Raw genomic sequence first — 14,462 nt, 5'->3', positions numbered from 1 at the left:
ACCTTGTTTTACCCCTTTATGACCAGGGCATTTTTGCTATTCAGCACTGTGCTACTTTAACTGGCATTTGCGCAGTCATGCAACTCTTTGCAAATTAAATTTATATAATTTTTTTTTTCATAGAAATAGAGCTTTTTTGATGGTATTTAATCACCACTGGGTTTTTATAAAGGAAAAAGGCCTATCTCATTTATTTATTTAGTAAGAAGCATGGAGAGTTTTTTGAAGTTGTAATTTCTTTATCACATTTTTTTGGAAAATGAAGAAATTAAACATTTTTGTTTTCCCACCTTTTTTTTGCATACTGTCACCAGTGCAGTACAGCTTCATCATATGACTGGTGTGATAGTCACCAGGGATACTGGCTGGTGACAGACAATTTAAATATTTTTTTATTCAATTTTTTTAAAAACATTTTTATTCTTTTAACATTTTTTCTCTTTGTTTGCTATTTGTTTTTTTACATACTTTCATCAGAGTAGTTCAGTGTTAGCCAAGTGACTCTGTACTTCTCTGGAGTTGGGGGGGGGGAATCAGGGATTTTTTTTTACACTTTGATTACTGTTACAATGATGATCACTGTAACAGCAATGTTTTGAACTGCCATGAATGGGTTACATTCATAACATCTGTGATTACTGGTAGTCTGTGATTGGCTACAGCTAATCACATGGTACAGGGTGCTGTGATTGGCCCAGGTACCATATGATAGCTGTGGGCAAATCACAGCATCACTCTATAGCACAGCTCTTATGAATGATATTCATTTATATTAGCTTTGTTGACTTTGTGATCATGTGACTGCATAGCAATCACATGATGCCCTGACCGCTCTGAGTGGCTGGGTATCAGGATCCACAATCTGTCCAGTGGAAACATCAGTCGTGGGAGCAGTGTGCCCTAACCCGGAGCAGGCTGGATGACGTACCAGTATGTCATCCAGCCTGCCCATGCCTCCTACAGTAAATGTTCTGTGGGCAGGCAGCAAGTGGTTAAAGTATACTAAGAAATGGCAAACCCAAATGCTCCTGCGCTTAGGGATGGACTCTAAAAGGATGGGACCACATCAGGAATTTCTTGGGAAAAGGCCGGTGCGTCCTCTTTTTGTTTTTCTCTACTCAGTATACTTGGACTTCCCCGGTCATTTGAGGGCAGCAAGACGTGCATATCCCAAGAAATTTGTGATGTGGTCCCATCCTTTTAGAGTCCATCCCTAAGCACAGGAGCATTTGGGTTTGCCATTTCTTTAGCAAGTGGTTAAAGAGAGGTTATTGTCCCTAGGGACAGACCTCCAGTTTTTTGTGTCTAGTGTCCAGTTCTCCTGTAGGTGGCAGTAAACCCCATGGTATCTAAATAGCAATGCTATGTGCCAATGGACAATAGACACATAGGAGCTATCCCTCCAAATTAGGAGCCAATGGGATGCTATAGTTTATTGTACAATTGTAAAGTATCGGCTTTCATTTTTCAAAGCATATAAGGGAAGGATTGCACTTGCTGCTCATAACACATTCTCCCAGCCAAACAAGAAAAAAAGCATGAAAGGGAAATCTGGTTGCTATGTACAACAAAAACAGTACATTTTTGGTATTTTTCTTAACATAAAGCTTACTGTTTTGGTTGCGGTTTTTGCTAAAGAAAACATTTAATCTCTCACACTTCATCCCTTGTGCTGTAAATGTAATAGAAATGTAACAGCTGGGAAAGGCAGTACACCTATAAGAGGATTGTCTCACATGAACTTTTTTTTCTTTTTCTGTGTTGCTCTTCTGGCATTTCTGATAATGGCAAAAATACTATTTAGATCTGTAAGGGGAAGCAGTTCTGTTTATAATAGATGCCATTCATTATTTCTGTATACTGCAGAGTACAGAGTAGGCTCTTGACCTCCCTTGAAGCAGCTATGCAAAATCATGCTATATTTTTGCCTAATGGCTGAGACCAAATTTTATAACGTGCACGTTGGGTGTTTAGAAATAAAAGGGAGGACATCACACATTGTACAATAAGCTGTTTAACCACTTGCCTACCGAGCACTTTAACCCCCTTCCTGCCCAGGCCAAATTTTCAGCTTTCAGAGCTGTCACACTTTGAATGACAATTGAGCGATAATGCAACACTGTACCCATATGAAATTTTTATAATTTTTTTTTAACACAAATAGAGCTTTTTTTGGTGGTATTTAATCACCACTGGGTGTTTTATTTTTTGCGCTATAAACTAAAAAGTTTATATTATAAAATTTTGCAAACAGGTAATTTTTCTTCTTCACTGATGTGCGTTGATGAGGCTGCACTGATAGGCAGCACTGATGGGCACTGATAGGCAGCACTGATGGGCGGCACTGATGAGCTGGCACTAATGATGCTGCACTGATATGCAACAATGATGGGCACTGATAGGCAGCACTAATGGGCAGCACTGACTGATGGCACTGACTGGCGGCACTGCTGGGTGGCACTGCTGGGCACAGGTGGGTGGCACTGCTGGGCACAGGTGGGTGGCACTGGTGGGCACAGATCATCAGTGCCCTGATGATCAGTGCCGATCTGTCCTCTGACAATTGCCGATTATCGGCAGTACTTTCCTCACACTGTGACAGCGTAAGGAAAGTGCAGTCGATAACCTGCAACTGCATTTACCGGTGATCTGCTGTGTCATTGGCTGATCATGTGGTAAAAGGCCGCTGTTATTGGCCTTTTACCACATCACGGACACAACTGATCACTGAGATCGCCAGGTGCGTGCCCCCAGGGGCGCACATTCTGGGAGGACGCCATATAACGCCCTCCCAGAACTGGACAACCACGCTGTAACCGTCATTCGGCTTTAGCGCAGTTGGCAAGTGGATAAGCAAATGTTGAATTCAGTAAATATTCCAATGTCATTACATTAATGTCATGTTAAGCATTGACACAGTCATGTGGCTACCTGCATTGGTATATAAACTATAAGCCACCGTTATCCACAATCTGCAACTCCTTTTGAACCCATTTATACCAGCAACTCAGCTATAACAGCTGGGACCAACAACTGTATTCAACACACTTTTAGTGCTGCCATGTTACACAAGGCTGTCATGTTAAAGTGGTTGTAAACCTCAGACATGAAATACTAACTACAGTAAACATATCTCTCTATGGTGTTTACTCGATCAAGAGCACTAAGTGTAATTTCTCTCTGCTGCCTTGTTCCTCTGCTATCAGCATGAATCACATCTGACAAGTTTTCTTGACACCAAGAGAAAAAAGGTGTCAGGGGAGGGATCTCCAGCACACAGCCTGTGATTGACAGCCTCAACTCTGTTCCTGTGTGAAGGGGGTGTGTCCCTTCCCTCCAATCATCTCTCAGAACTCTCCTCCACTGAGCTCTGCAGTGCCTAATTCAGCTCTCTGCCTTCTGTTTTCTGAAAGCTCAGACACACTGTACTTTGAAGGGATGTAGAGAAGAGAAGACTACAGATAAACAGGTAGAACTTGTGTAGGAGGCTTTGTTTCATCTCGATGTGTCATCTCAGACCAGTCACTTCATTGGGTATATGTAAAGGTTTTTAACCACTTTAAATGAGAAAGCTCTATGTTACAATAGACCAGCCTTTCTCAACCAGGGTTCCTCCAGAGCAGGGGTAGGCAACCTTAAATAGATGGTGATCCACCTGAACAACATGGGAGAAGTCAAAGATCACCGGGCACAGTGTAGCCTCCTCACTCCTAATTTAAACCTATAATTGTCCTACTAGCGTTTCTCAATGCATTGCATGGCAATTGTGAGTTTAAATTAAGTGATGAGGAGGCAACATATCGCCATCTCACCACCTGTCAAACACACTTGGATTGCTTTTCAGTGCCTGCTGCACTTCTAACTAAGCCCTTAGTTGCAATCGGCAGCGGCACCCTTAGGGCTTGTTCACACGTAAATTTGCCTGCGGTTGAGTCATGGTTTTACTATCACCCATCCCTAACCTCTTTAGCAGCTGAGACATCAGGAAAAAGTGTACACATGCCGCAGCAGGAATTAAACCCCCTGTTGCTTTTGGTGGGTGATACCACCTGCCAATCATGACCCATTCAAGTAAAAGGGGCCACTCTGCAAGCGCCCCACAACTGTATGCTTCTGCAGAGTCCAAGGGGTTAAAGCAGGTGATGAGAAAGCAACACAACATTGCCTGCTTTAACCCCTTCTTTGCTGTACAGCACACGGTTGCAGGACACTTGCAGAACGGCCTCATTCACTTGAATGGGTCATGCCTGACAGCTGCTACACCCACCAACCATGAAAGGGCGTATAACTCCTGCATGTGTACACCCCTGGCCACTGCAGCTAAAGGGGGTGCAGTTGAGGTAGGGGTGGTAAAAGTCCTAACTATAGGGTTTTACCACCTCTCCAACTGCAAATGTAAATTAACCCTTACTGGTCTGATCCCCCTATAAGGCTGCTTTCACACTGATGTGGTGCAGTTTACATGCACCTCGGGTGCAGCGCAATGAACCTGACTTTCCTGGTTTGCCTGCGCTTTTCCAGAGACTTCTATTATATCCTGCAGGTATGGTGCACTTTCTGAAAGCACACCAAAACTCCTGGAATTTTGGTGCGCTTTCAGAGTGTTCACCAAAACCTCAGGATATAATAGAAGTCTATGGCTAAACGCAGCAAACCCACATGAAAGCTGCAGGTACACTGCACCGTGGTGTGGGTAAACCGCAGTGTATCAGTGTGAAAGCAGCCCTATACGGTTATGTCTGGTGTGTTGATTCACAATGACCTGAAGATGTCTTATTTCCTGCTGCTGGCACAACTCTGGAGACTGCTAGCCAGGATAAGAGGTGGAGTGCAGTTGGTATCACTCCTCATGGGACAGGAGCCAGCACTAAAGAGGTGGCATCGGCTTATGTGGCTCCTGCACCCCCAAACTTTACAAGTAGTCCCTCTGCATTGCACTCTGTCTGATTCTCTGGGATGGTGGGTCAGCAACCCCAAGTCATGATCTACCAGTCACCTGACTGCAATCTGCTGGTAGATCTACTGGTTGCTGACCCCCACTCCAGAGATTGCCCAGGATTCCATGAGCAATTTATGCCTCTCAGGTACGTTACCACTGACACCAATGATCTTTTTAACTATCTTCTTTAAGTGGAAGATTTTTCACACTAGCCACCAATTAAAGAGCATCCTGCCCACTGACAACAGTGCTAATGTGCTCTGAGCTGTGAATACAGTAATTATTAACAGGTGTTCCCTGAGACCTGAAAGTTATATCAAGGGATCCGCCATGGATCGCTTTTCAGAAGGGTGGCAAGGGCTACCACTTGTGTAACCCTAGGTTCACACCTAAGCGGTTTCCACAGTATTTTGCGTTTGCAGAAATGCAGAACAGTCCATTTAAAATGATTTCCTATGGGACAGGTTCATATCTCCGCGTTTTTACCCGGTGCGGTTTTTTGGAAAGAGTCAGGGGCTTTTTTGAAAAGTTGTGTTTTTGGTTCTATAGACTTCAATGGAAATGCTGCAGAAAAGCATGTAGTGCGTTTCTGCTGTGTTTTGCGTTTTAAATCTGCCTGGCAACAAGAAAAATGAAAATTGCATCAAAAACACGGCAAAAGCGCAGGTGCAACAACGCAAAATGCAATGCAGAAACAACTCAAACACAACCTGCACAGGTGTGAAGCTGTCCTTAAGCATGTGTTTGAGCTTTTCATGCATTTTTGTTTTCGCCAATGACTAGCAATATCTGCTGTATATCATTGCTGCTAGAAGGAAAAGCCTAATTTAAAAAAAGCACCAAAATGCATGTACATGTGTTTTTCATGCAATCCAATTAAGGCTATGGGACCAAAAATGCACTGTGTAGCACCAGAAGAATTACATGCATCTTTTTACAAAAAATAGTGTGATTTGTTGTGCATTGTGGTGCGGTGGAAGATGAATGATAAATCGCACTAGTGTGAATTATGGCTTATAGTTTGTCGCAACACCTAACACTCATGCAAGACACCATGTAAGTGTGGCCAAAAGTAAAAATACAAGCATAAGAAGTGAAAACAAATAATACACTGCATACATTTAAAAATCACATCCAGTTAAAATTATTTAAAATGCTTCATGAAAGTTACCTCTTTCACACATAGAATCCAAATCCCAATTCTAAACCCAACCTGCAGATACAGTATACTGTGCTTGCTCATGGTCCAATTCTTTTGAAGCTGAACACCGGGTTTTTAACATATAATCTAAACATAAGAGGCACATGTGTTTTTACTTCAATCTTGATGTCTTCCAGATCTGTACAGTAATCCAGTTTAAAACTTTGCCTATGTTCAGGAGCTCCTTATAATAAAGACCAGTCACTACCAGGGGCGGACTGACCATTTGGAAACTCGGGCACTGCCCGAGGGTCCGGGGTCAGTAGGGGGCCCCATGAGATGCCCCTGGTACCTTTTTCATAGGCTTTTTTTGAGTTTGGGCAAGGACACAGGGGCCCCATGATCCCCTATTGCCCGGGGGCCCCATGAGTTGTCAGTCCGCCCCTGGTCACTACTGCTCTCTCTCCTTGTGCAGGGTGGCTGGTCTTGTTTCCACCCCTCCTGTGGTTTTCTGCAGGCAGCCTTTAGTGGGTGGGGCATCCTGAGTCCCTCCCACAGCTCTGCTTTCTCCATAGGCTATGTACAGCAGAGTGATGATGTCACTGCTAGTCTTTCAATCTTTCATACCTGGGTTTGCAAAGGCATTTGGTGCACACAAAGTGGATTAACCAGTTCCCTGCCGTGCTATAACAGAACTACTACTACAGGGCGGCAAGGCTGCGCAAAATCACATATATATACAAGTATTTACATTTCCGGGTAAGGGGCGCGCGCACATGCTGCCCTACCCATGCCTCCATTGGCTGCTACAGCTGTCGATCACTAGGTCTCGGCCAGAGATGCCCCACCGGCACTTGGCTATAGCCAAGGAACAGTGAAACAGGAGAGGTCTGTGTGTAAACAACGCAGATCTCTGTTAGCACCAACATGCTGCTTTGTATTGCTTTGCATAGCAGAGCAATACAAAGCCGTATCTATTGCTCTGCAGAGAAGAGCAGTACAAATCAGTATGTTTCCCTAGTAAAACACACAGAGCACACATAGTAAAACAGCACACAGCACACAGGTAACCCTTAGATAGTCCCAGATGTTAACCCCTTACTGTCCAGTGTCATTAGTACAGTGTCAGTGCTTTTTATGAGTGTCATTGGGGATGTCAGTGGCAGTTAGTCAGTTCCCCCCAAGTGTCAGAATGGCCGCCACAGTCCCGCAGTCCGGCTATAAGTCACTGATCACCGCCATTACTAGTATACAAAAAATTTAAAATTTCAATATATATATCGCCCAGGGGCGGACTGGCCATTCGAGCACTCGGGCACTGCCCAAGGGCTCAGGGTCAGTAGGGGGCCCCATGAAATGCCCCTGGTACCTTTTTTATAGGCTTTTTTGAGTGTGGGCAAGGACACAGGGGCCCAATGATCCCCTATTGCTCGGGGGCCCCATGAGTTGTCAGTCCGTCCCTGATATCTCCATTTGTAGACGCTATAATTTTCACATAAACCATACAAAATCCCAATACATTTACATGTATTGGGATTTTTTTTAGCAAAGACATGTAGCAGAATACATTTTGACCTAAATTCATGACGAAATTTAAATTCTTAATTTTTTTTACTGGATATGTTTGATAGCAAAAAGTAAAATATTGGGTTTTTTTTTCAAAATTGTCAGACTTTTTTGTTTATAGCACATACAATAAAAACCACTGAGGCGATCAAATACCACTGAAAGAAAGCTTCATTTGTGGGGAAAAAAAGACATACATTTAATTTGGGTGCAGCATTGCATGACCGCGCAATTGTCAGTTAAAGTAACGCAGCGCTGTATTGCAAAAAATGGCCTGGTCAGGAAGGGGGGTAAATCCTTTGGAGGGCAAGTGGTTTGTGGCTGTTAGGAAATATATTTCTAGAATAAACTTGTTTAATTTCGGAGTTCAGCTTTAACTGGTCCCACCTGATACTTGCTCCGCACAGTAGGTAAACTGGGCCTATCCCACCCTTGGTGTAGTTCTACTTTCAAGTCTCTTTAACTCTGATATTAAGCTTGTGGCGTTATTTATTCTGTAACTCGGAGCAATTAAAGCATTTATGATAATGATTCACAGCCTCTCCCCTTGGAGACCAACAGCTGCAAGAAGTTTAGAAATAATCAGAGCAAATTATTTATTTCTAAATAAGAAGTGCATTGATCATTTGCGTTGAAAGTCTGAGCCTAATTAACTGAATACGTGCATTATAACGTAACCATTGTATACCTTTTATGTGGACATCTTTTGGGGTTCTGTTTCCAGCTTTTTAAAAAGTATTATTTCATCAGCTGAGTGTTTCCATTATACAGTGCAGGATGGAGGTACAGTTGATTGCAGAAGCCCTATAAGTGAGTAACTGATTAGGAAGTGTCTTTGGAGGGAGTGATTGTGATCTGTGATCTCTGTGCATTAGGACATTATAAAACAGCAAATGTACCTTAAAGACACACTGTCACCTTCGCTATTCAGGGCCAAATTGGCAGTGTCTGTGCAGCATACCCCTTGGTCTGCTGATGGTCACATTGTGTCAGGGCAGGGGCCGAGGAACGGACAGGCAGGCCTAACAATGTAACGCACTGGCTGACGACAACCACCACCCACAGACCGAAGTCCCTCAGGGAGCGGAGTCTAAGTCCCAGGCTGCCCTTCACCAGGGCCCCTGATGGTGGGGATGGACTTGACGCAGGCAGGAACCAGGTCGCGGCCCCCGAAACACCTCAGCTGCGGTAATGGCCGCCGCCAATGGCGTGTAGCTGGTGGAAGAGACAAAAGAGTAGTCAGACAAGCCGGGTCAACAACAACGAGACAAAACAGTACAGGACAGCAGACGAGAATCACAGGTCACGAGCCGGGTTCAGTAACAGAGGGTCAGATCAAAGGAGAATACAAAGAATAGTCGAGTCACAAGCCGAATCAGATACCAGGATAGTCACGAGAGTCAGAACAGAGTAATAGCAACACAAAGACACAAGACACAAGCGCAAAGAGCATGTGCGGGCCACAGGCTTATATGTCATCAACCACACCCCTCTGGGGGATGGACCACAGAGACCTGAAGGCATAAAAGGATTCCCACCATGCACAGCAGAATCCAAGATGGACGCCAGCACATGGAGTAACAAAACCACAGGGAAAAGGTAGGACCTTGACACATTGCCAGTACACCCTTGTCACTTCTGTTGTTTCAGCCAACAAAAAGCACCTGGTGTTTCCAGGTTTGGGGGAACATGTGACCTATTCCCATGTGACAGTGCTCAGGTCTAGCACCCAATCTTTAGGCCTGAGAATCAGCACATGATTGAGCCCGGGTTCACATATATGTGGTGCAGTATATCACATCGTATAACCGCAGCGAATTCCTGTGCAAATCACATGCAATTTGTGTGTGATGCGATTGGAGCCATACATTTTGCAGGACCTTTTTTTCATCCGCACTAGAATCGGATCACATTGGTATTCACACCTATGTGATCTAATTATGCGCATCGCACCATGTTTTGCGGACTGCTTTTGGGGTGTTGTTAACGTAACATACACACCCGCAGCGGTTTAGCACTTCCGCCTGGCAGCACTAGGGTCGTTGGTTTGAATCCCAACCACGGCACCACTTGCCTGGAGCTTGTATGCTCTCCCTGTGCCTGTGTGGGTTTCCTCCGGGTACTCCGGTTTCCTCCCACACTCCAAAGACATGCTGGTAGGTTAATTGGATCCTGTCTAAATTGGCCCATGTACGTATGAATGTAAGTTAGGGACCTTAGATTGTACACCCCTGGAGGATTAGGGACTGATGTGAATGTAGAATATATATGTAAAGCACTGTGTAAAAATTTACGGCGCTATATAAGTACCTGAAATAAATAAATAAATGAATGAACAGGGTGCGATTCTGATGGGGTGCAGAATTCGCACAGAAAACGCTGCGAATTCCGCACCTCATCAGTGTGAACCAGGGCCAAAGAAGTAATGTCACTGATTCCCTTAATGTCTGACACTGAGAAATGTAGTGCCAGCTGCGGCTGTGAAAGGAATAATGGGGGAACGCTGGCAAGGTGAGTGAAAGTGGGTTAGGGGCCCTTTACATAGACACGGTCCCTTTGCCCTGTATGGCCAAGGTGACAGTGTCCCTTTAAAGTGGCTCTAAAGGCTCAAGGTTTTTTACCCCAGCTTCCCCCCAATCCATACTTGACGCCCCTCCTATCGAGCAACGTACACGACTGGGGACTCTTGCTCCTTATTGGCGCAGACAGTAGCGGAAGCCCATCGGCTCCCTTTGCTGTCAATCACAGCCAGTGACCCAATGAGAATAATGGGGGCAGGGACAAGACACGGCTCTATGTGTCTTATGGACGCATGGAGCAGCGGCTCGGGGATGAGCGCACAGCGGTGCTCCCAGGGCGAGCAGGTAAGTATAGACATGTTTGTTATTTCAAGAAAAAAAAACAGAAGCTTTAGTGTCACTTTAAGCTATTTTTGCTGTTTGTACACCGATCATAATCTCCAAATGTCTCTTTTAGAGTAACAGAAAATTAAGTCCTGCTAGACCTCTTCAGGTTAGCCCCTTTTGCAGATATACCTATGTAAATCATTAAAAATAAGTGCCTATACTGTTTAAAATCCAGTAATACATTGTCTCACCCTGCTCTGCACATGCTCAGTTGCTCTCTAGTTTTAGGCACTATACCAAAAATGCAGAGGCTGATCTGGTCATAGCCTAAAGATTTAATGCTGCTCAGGGTCTCTGAGCTTCAGCAAACTGGCAGCCTCCAGCAAGAAGAAACAGAAGCAATACTGGAGGCAACATACATCACACAATAATTTTGGTAGCATAATTATTAATGTTGAATGCATGTTCCTTTCTAAAGAATATTATTGTTTATCAATTTTGTTATGGGCAAAGTCCCACTTTAATAAATGTGCCTAAGCTCTACAATACAGCAGAGCTGCCTGGTGGCCTGACTTTTATCTGCTAGATCAAATCTATTCTGGCAAATAATTGGATAGTGACAGAAAATCAACAGACTGATGAGGTCATATCTCTGCCCTCCTTTATTTCCTTGTCAACACATGCAAATACAGCACATCTGAATGGCCCCAATTACTGCCCCCTCTCTTCCAGTCTAAGCCCAACTCCAGGCACAACTGAAATTTAACTACTTCAAAACCAGGCCAATTCTGACATTTCTCAAATATACTGTATGTAAAAATCTGCATTTATTTGCTAGAAAAGTGCTAAGAACCTATAAACAATATATATTTTCTGAAAACAAAGTCCTTAGAGAACAAAATGGTGGGTGTTGCAATCTTTTATGCTACACAATATTTGCGCAGCGGTTTATCAAACAGAAATTTTCAGGAAAAAATACAGTTTAATACATTTTAATGAACATAAACACAATATAATACCCAATTTTTGGGGTAAAATATAAAAGATGATGCTACTTGGAGTAAATAGATACCTAACATGTCACACTTTGAAATTGTGTACTCCCATGGAACACCAAGAAACTACGGTACCTAAAAAATCTCCTTGGACAACGTCCTGAAAGCCTTTACAGGTTACCAGTTTAGAGTTACACAGGAGGTCTGACACTAGAATTATTTCTCTTGTGGCGTTCGTGGCTATACCTGATATGATTACCGTTTACTTACGCGTGTGGGACCTATGTGCTTTTTTGCATTTGCACATGAGCATGGGGGGACAGGGTGCTTTAAAGTTTCCTTTCTTTTATTATTATCTATTTTAACAAAAGAAGTTCCTCTCACACTTTCTAGTTCCCAGGTGTCAAACACAAGGCCCAAGGGCTGGATCCGGCCCTCCAGGCCATTTCATGTAGCCCTTGCACCTCTCCTGCAGGTAACCCCTTGTCTTTGCCCCCACCTTGTCTCAGCAGTCAGCCACATAGAGGAGAATAAAACTCATCTGCCAAATCCTGCACTTCTCAGTGCAGCTGCAGCGCCCCCTCATCTCTTCCTTCCCTGGTCTCAGCATTCAGCAGACTTTGGTAACTGACTCCATTCCTCCTCTGGTCCTCATCCAGACCCTGCACTTTCTGCTTTCTAGCTCTGCCCCCAAAGGGGGTGCACGGTGATGTTAGGGAGGGTGTGGGATTCTTGACATCTGGTGTAATGGGGGGTGGGGTGCTCTGGACATCTAGTCATATATACAACCGGCCCTTTCAGCGCAACCATAATGCTGATACGGCCCGCGGTCAAATGGAGTTTGACACCCCTGGTCTAGTGCATCCAAAGTGACAGGTCACATCAGTACCAGGACAGGACAGCTCAGTAAAGGCAGAGGGCAACAATGGAGAGGAAGGGGGGCTTTCCGCCTGTAAAAGTGATTGGGCGGCTGTATATCCGGTCAGATTACTTATACTTTGTAAAGAATCGCTGCCTGAAAAGAATGATGTCATGATCATGGCTGCAGCTGTATTGGTCGGGAAGTGCATGTATTGTATTGTGCATCAATTACCTTACTCCTCAGTCTTGATTCCAAACACTAAAAACCAGGGGCAAGGGGTTTCCTTTTTACTGACATTTCAGATAGAAAAGTGAGGATCATATATGGTTACTCGGTACTTGTATGGGGTAATTGTATGGGGGTCTTCACTGTTCTAATCAGAAATAAGAACACAGAAAATCTGTAAATAAGCTCAATGCTACTGCCAACTCGAGCAGCTGGTCTCTTCAGCAAAAATAAAAATCCTCTGTTTTTGAGAGCTAGGTTGGATTGTACATGAAGTAATCAGATCTGTGTTTAAACTAATCTGGAGAAGTGGCAAGATGATTCAGATTCCTCTTCTACAGCACACCGATCTTCACGTTCTTGATCATCCTTTTCAGTAGTATAAGCACTGGGAACTTGTACAGTGAGTCCCAGGACACAAGCATCCCCAGTAAAGTTCCCAGCGGGGAAGTCTGACCTTATTAAATAAATGAATTAAAATTTTATGTTTTGAAATATTTAGCACCTAAACTTAGTGTTCTTTTAAAAGTTGTTTTATTGCATTTTTTTTTTTCACAGGCTAACACTGCATTAGAGGAAGATTGTTCTATGAATGAGGGCACACAGAAATTTTTTGAAACTGTGAAAGCATTCTTAATGTGCCTGTATTATTATTATTCAGGTTTTATTTAGCACCAACAGTTTACTCAGCGCTTTACAATATAACAGGAGACAATTCAGCAACAATACAGTTCAATACAAGAGGGTTATGAAAAATCGGCCGATAATCACGCCGTTAGCGGGGCCAGATCGTCGGCCATTTTTCGTGGATCTCCTCGGTTATTTTTATCGGTCATGCTGGAAAATCCACGAAAAACAGCCGTTTTTCATGGACATTGGTGGCGGCAACGGGGCCAACCGATTTTTCGTTTATCGGCCGACAATTCGGCCGATAAACGGCCCGTCTATGGCCTGCCTTCGGAGGGCCCTGCTCCTTGGAGCTTACAATCTAGGAGGGAGGGGCTAGTGGTACAAAAGGTAGTAACTGTGGGGGATGGACTGGTAGCAGGAGTAGAAGATTCCATTATTAGCTGATGGTAGGATAGACTTCCCTGAAGAGATAAGTTTTTAGAGATTGCCTAAAAGTGAGCAGCGTAGGCGATAGTCTGATAAATTGAGGTAGAGAGTTTGAGAGGATGGGGGAAGCTCTGGAGAAGTCCTGGAGACGAGCATAGGATAAGAAGACAAGGGAGCTTGAGAGCAGGAGGTCGTGCGAGGAGCGGAGAGTACAGTTTGGGTGATATTTGGAGACTAGATTGGTGATGTAATTTGGGGCAGAGTTATAAATGGCTTTATGTTATTGCCTGTAATCACAGAATGATCTCAGTCTCAGACACACCTTAGCAAATCGGAATCAAGGGCAGAATTGTTCAATTCATACTCTATGTGTTTGAATGCCATTCACTCTTAATGGCACTCCAAACGCTCTAAAACATTTGAAAATGTGCCAATTCATGCTATCCAAAAACGCTCCAAAGTTGGCTCCAAAAAGGGTACAGAAGCTACTTTGGTGTACTTTTGAAATGGAGGGCAGCTCATTCAATTGAATAGTGCCATTCCAAAAATGTGTCAAAAAATCCGTGAAAACACAATGCTCCAGCATTGCTAGATGTGAATGGGGCCTAATGCAATGTTACAAATTCTATAAATTCATGAGCTAAGGGCATAACATTTCCACACTGATACATTGATATCTTTTACCTTACTGGGCAGTTTAGAGTTCCCCTTTGTGTAGTTTTGTTTATTCCAAAAATATGTTTTTTTTTGTACTGTACATCACATTTTTTACTTTGATGGATTGGCTCTTATATTACCACATGCAATATTTCCAAAGAAATAGAAATATTGC

This window comes from Staurois parvus, unplaced genomic scaffold (assembly GCF_062004578.1).
Source record: "Staurois parvus isolate SC_StPar_1 unplaced genomic scaffold, SC_StPar_1.0 ptg000244l, whole genome shotgun sequence".
Classification (NCBI taxonomy): domain Eukaryota; kingdom Metazoa; phylum Chordata; class Amphibia; order Anura; family Ranidae; genus Staurois; species Staurois parvus.
The sequence above is the reverse complement of the archived record's forward strand: the minus strand, read 5'-3'. Positions refer to the sequence as shown.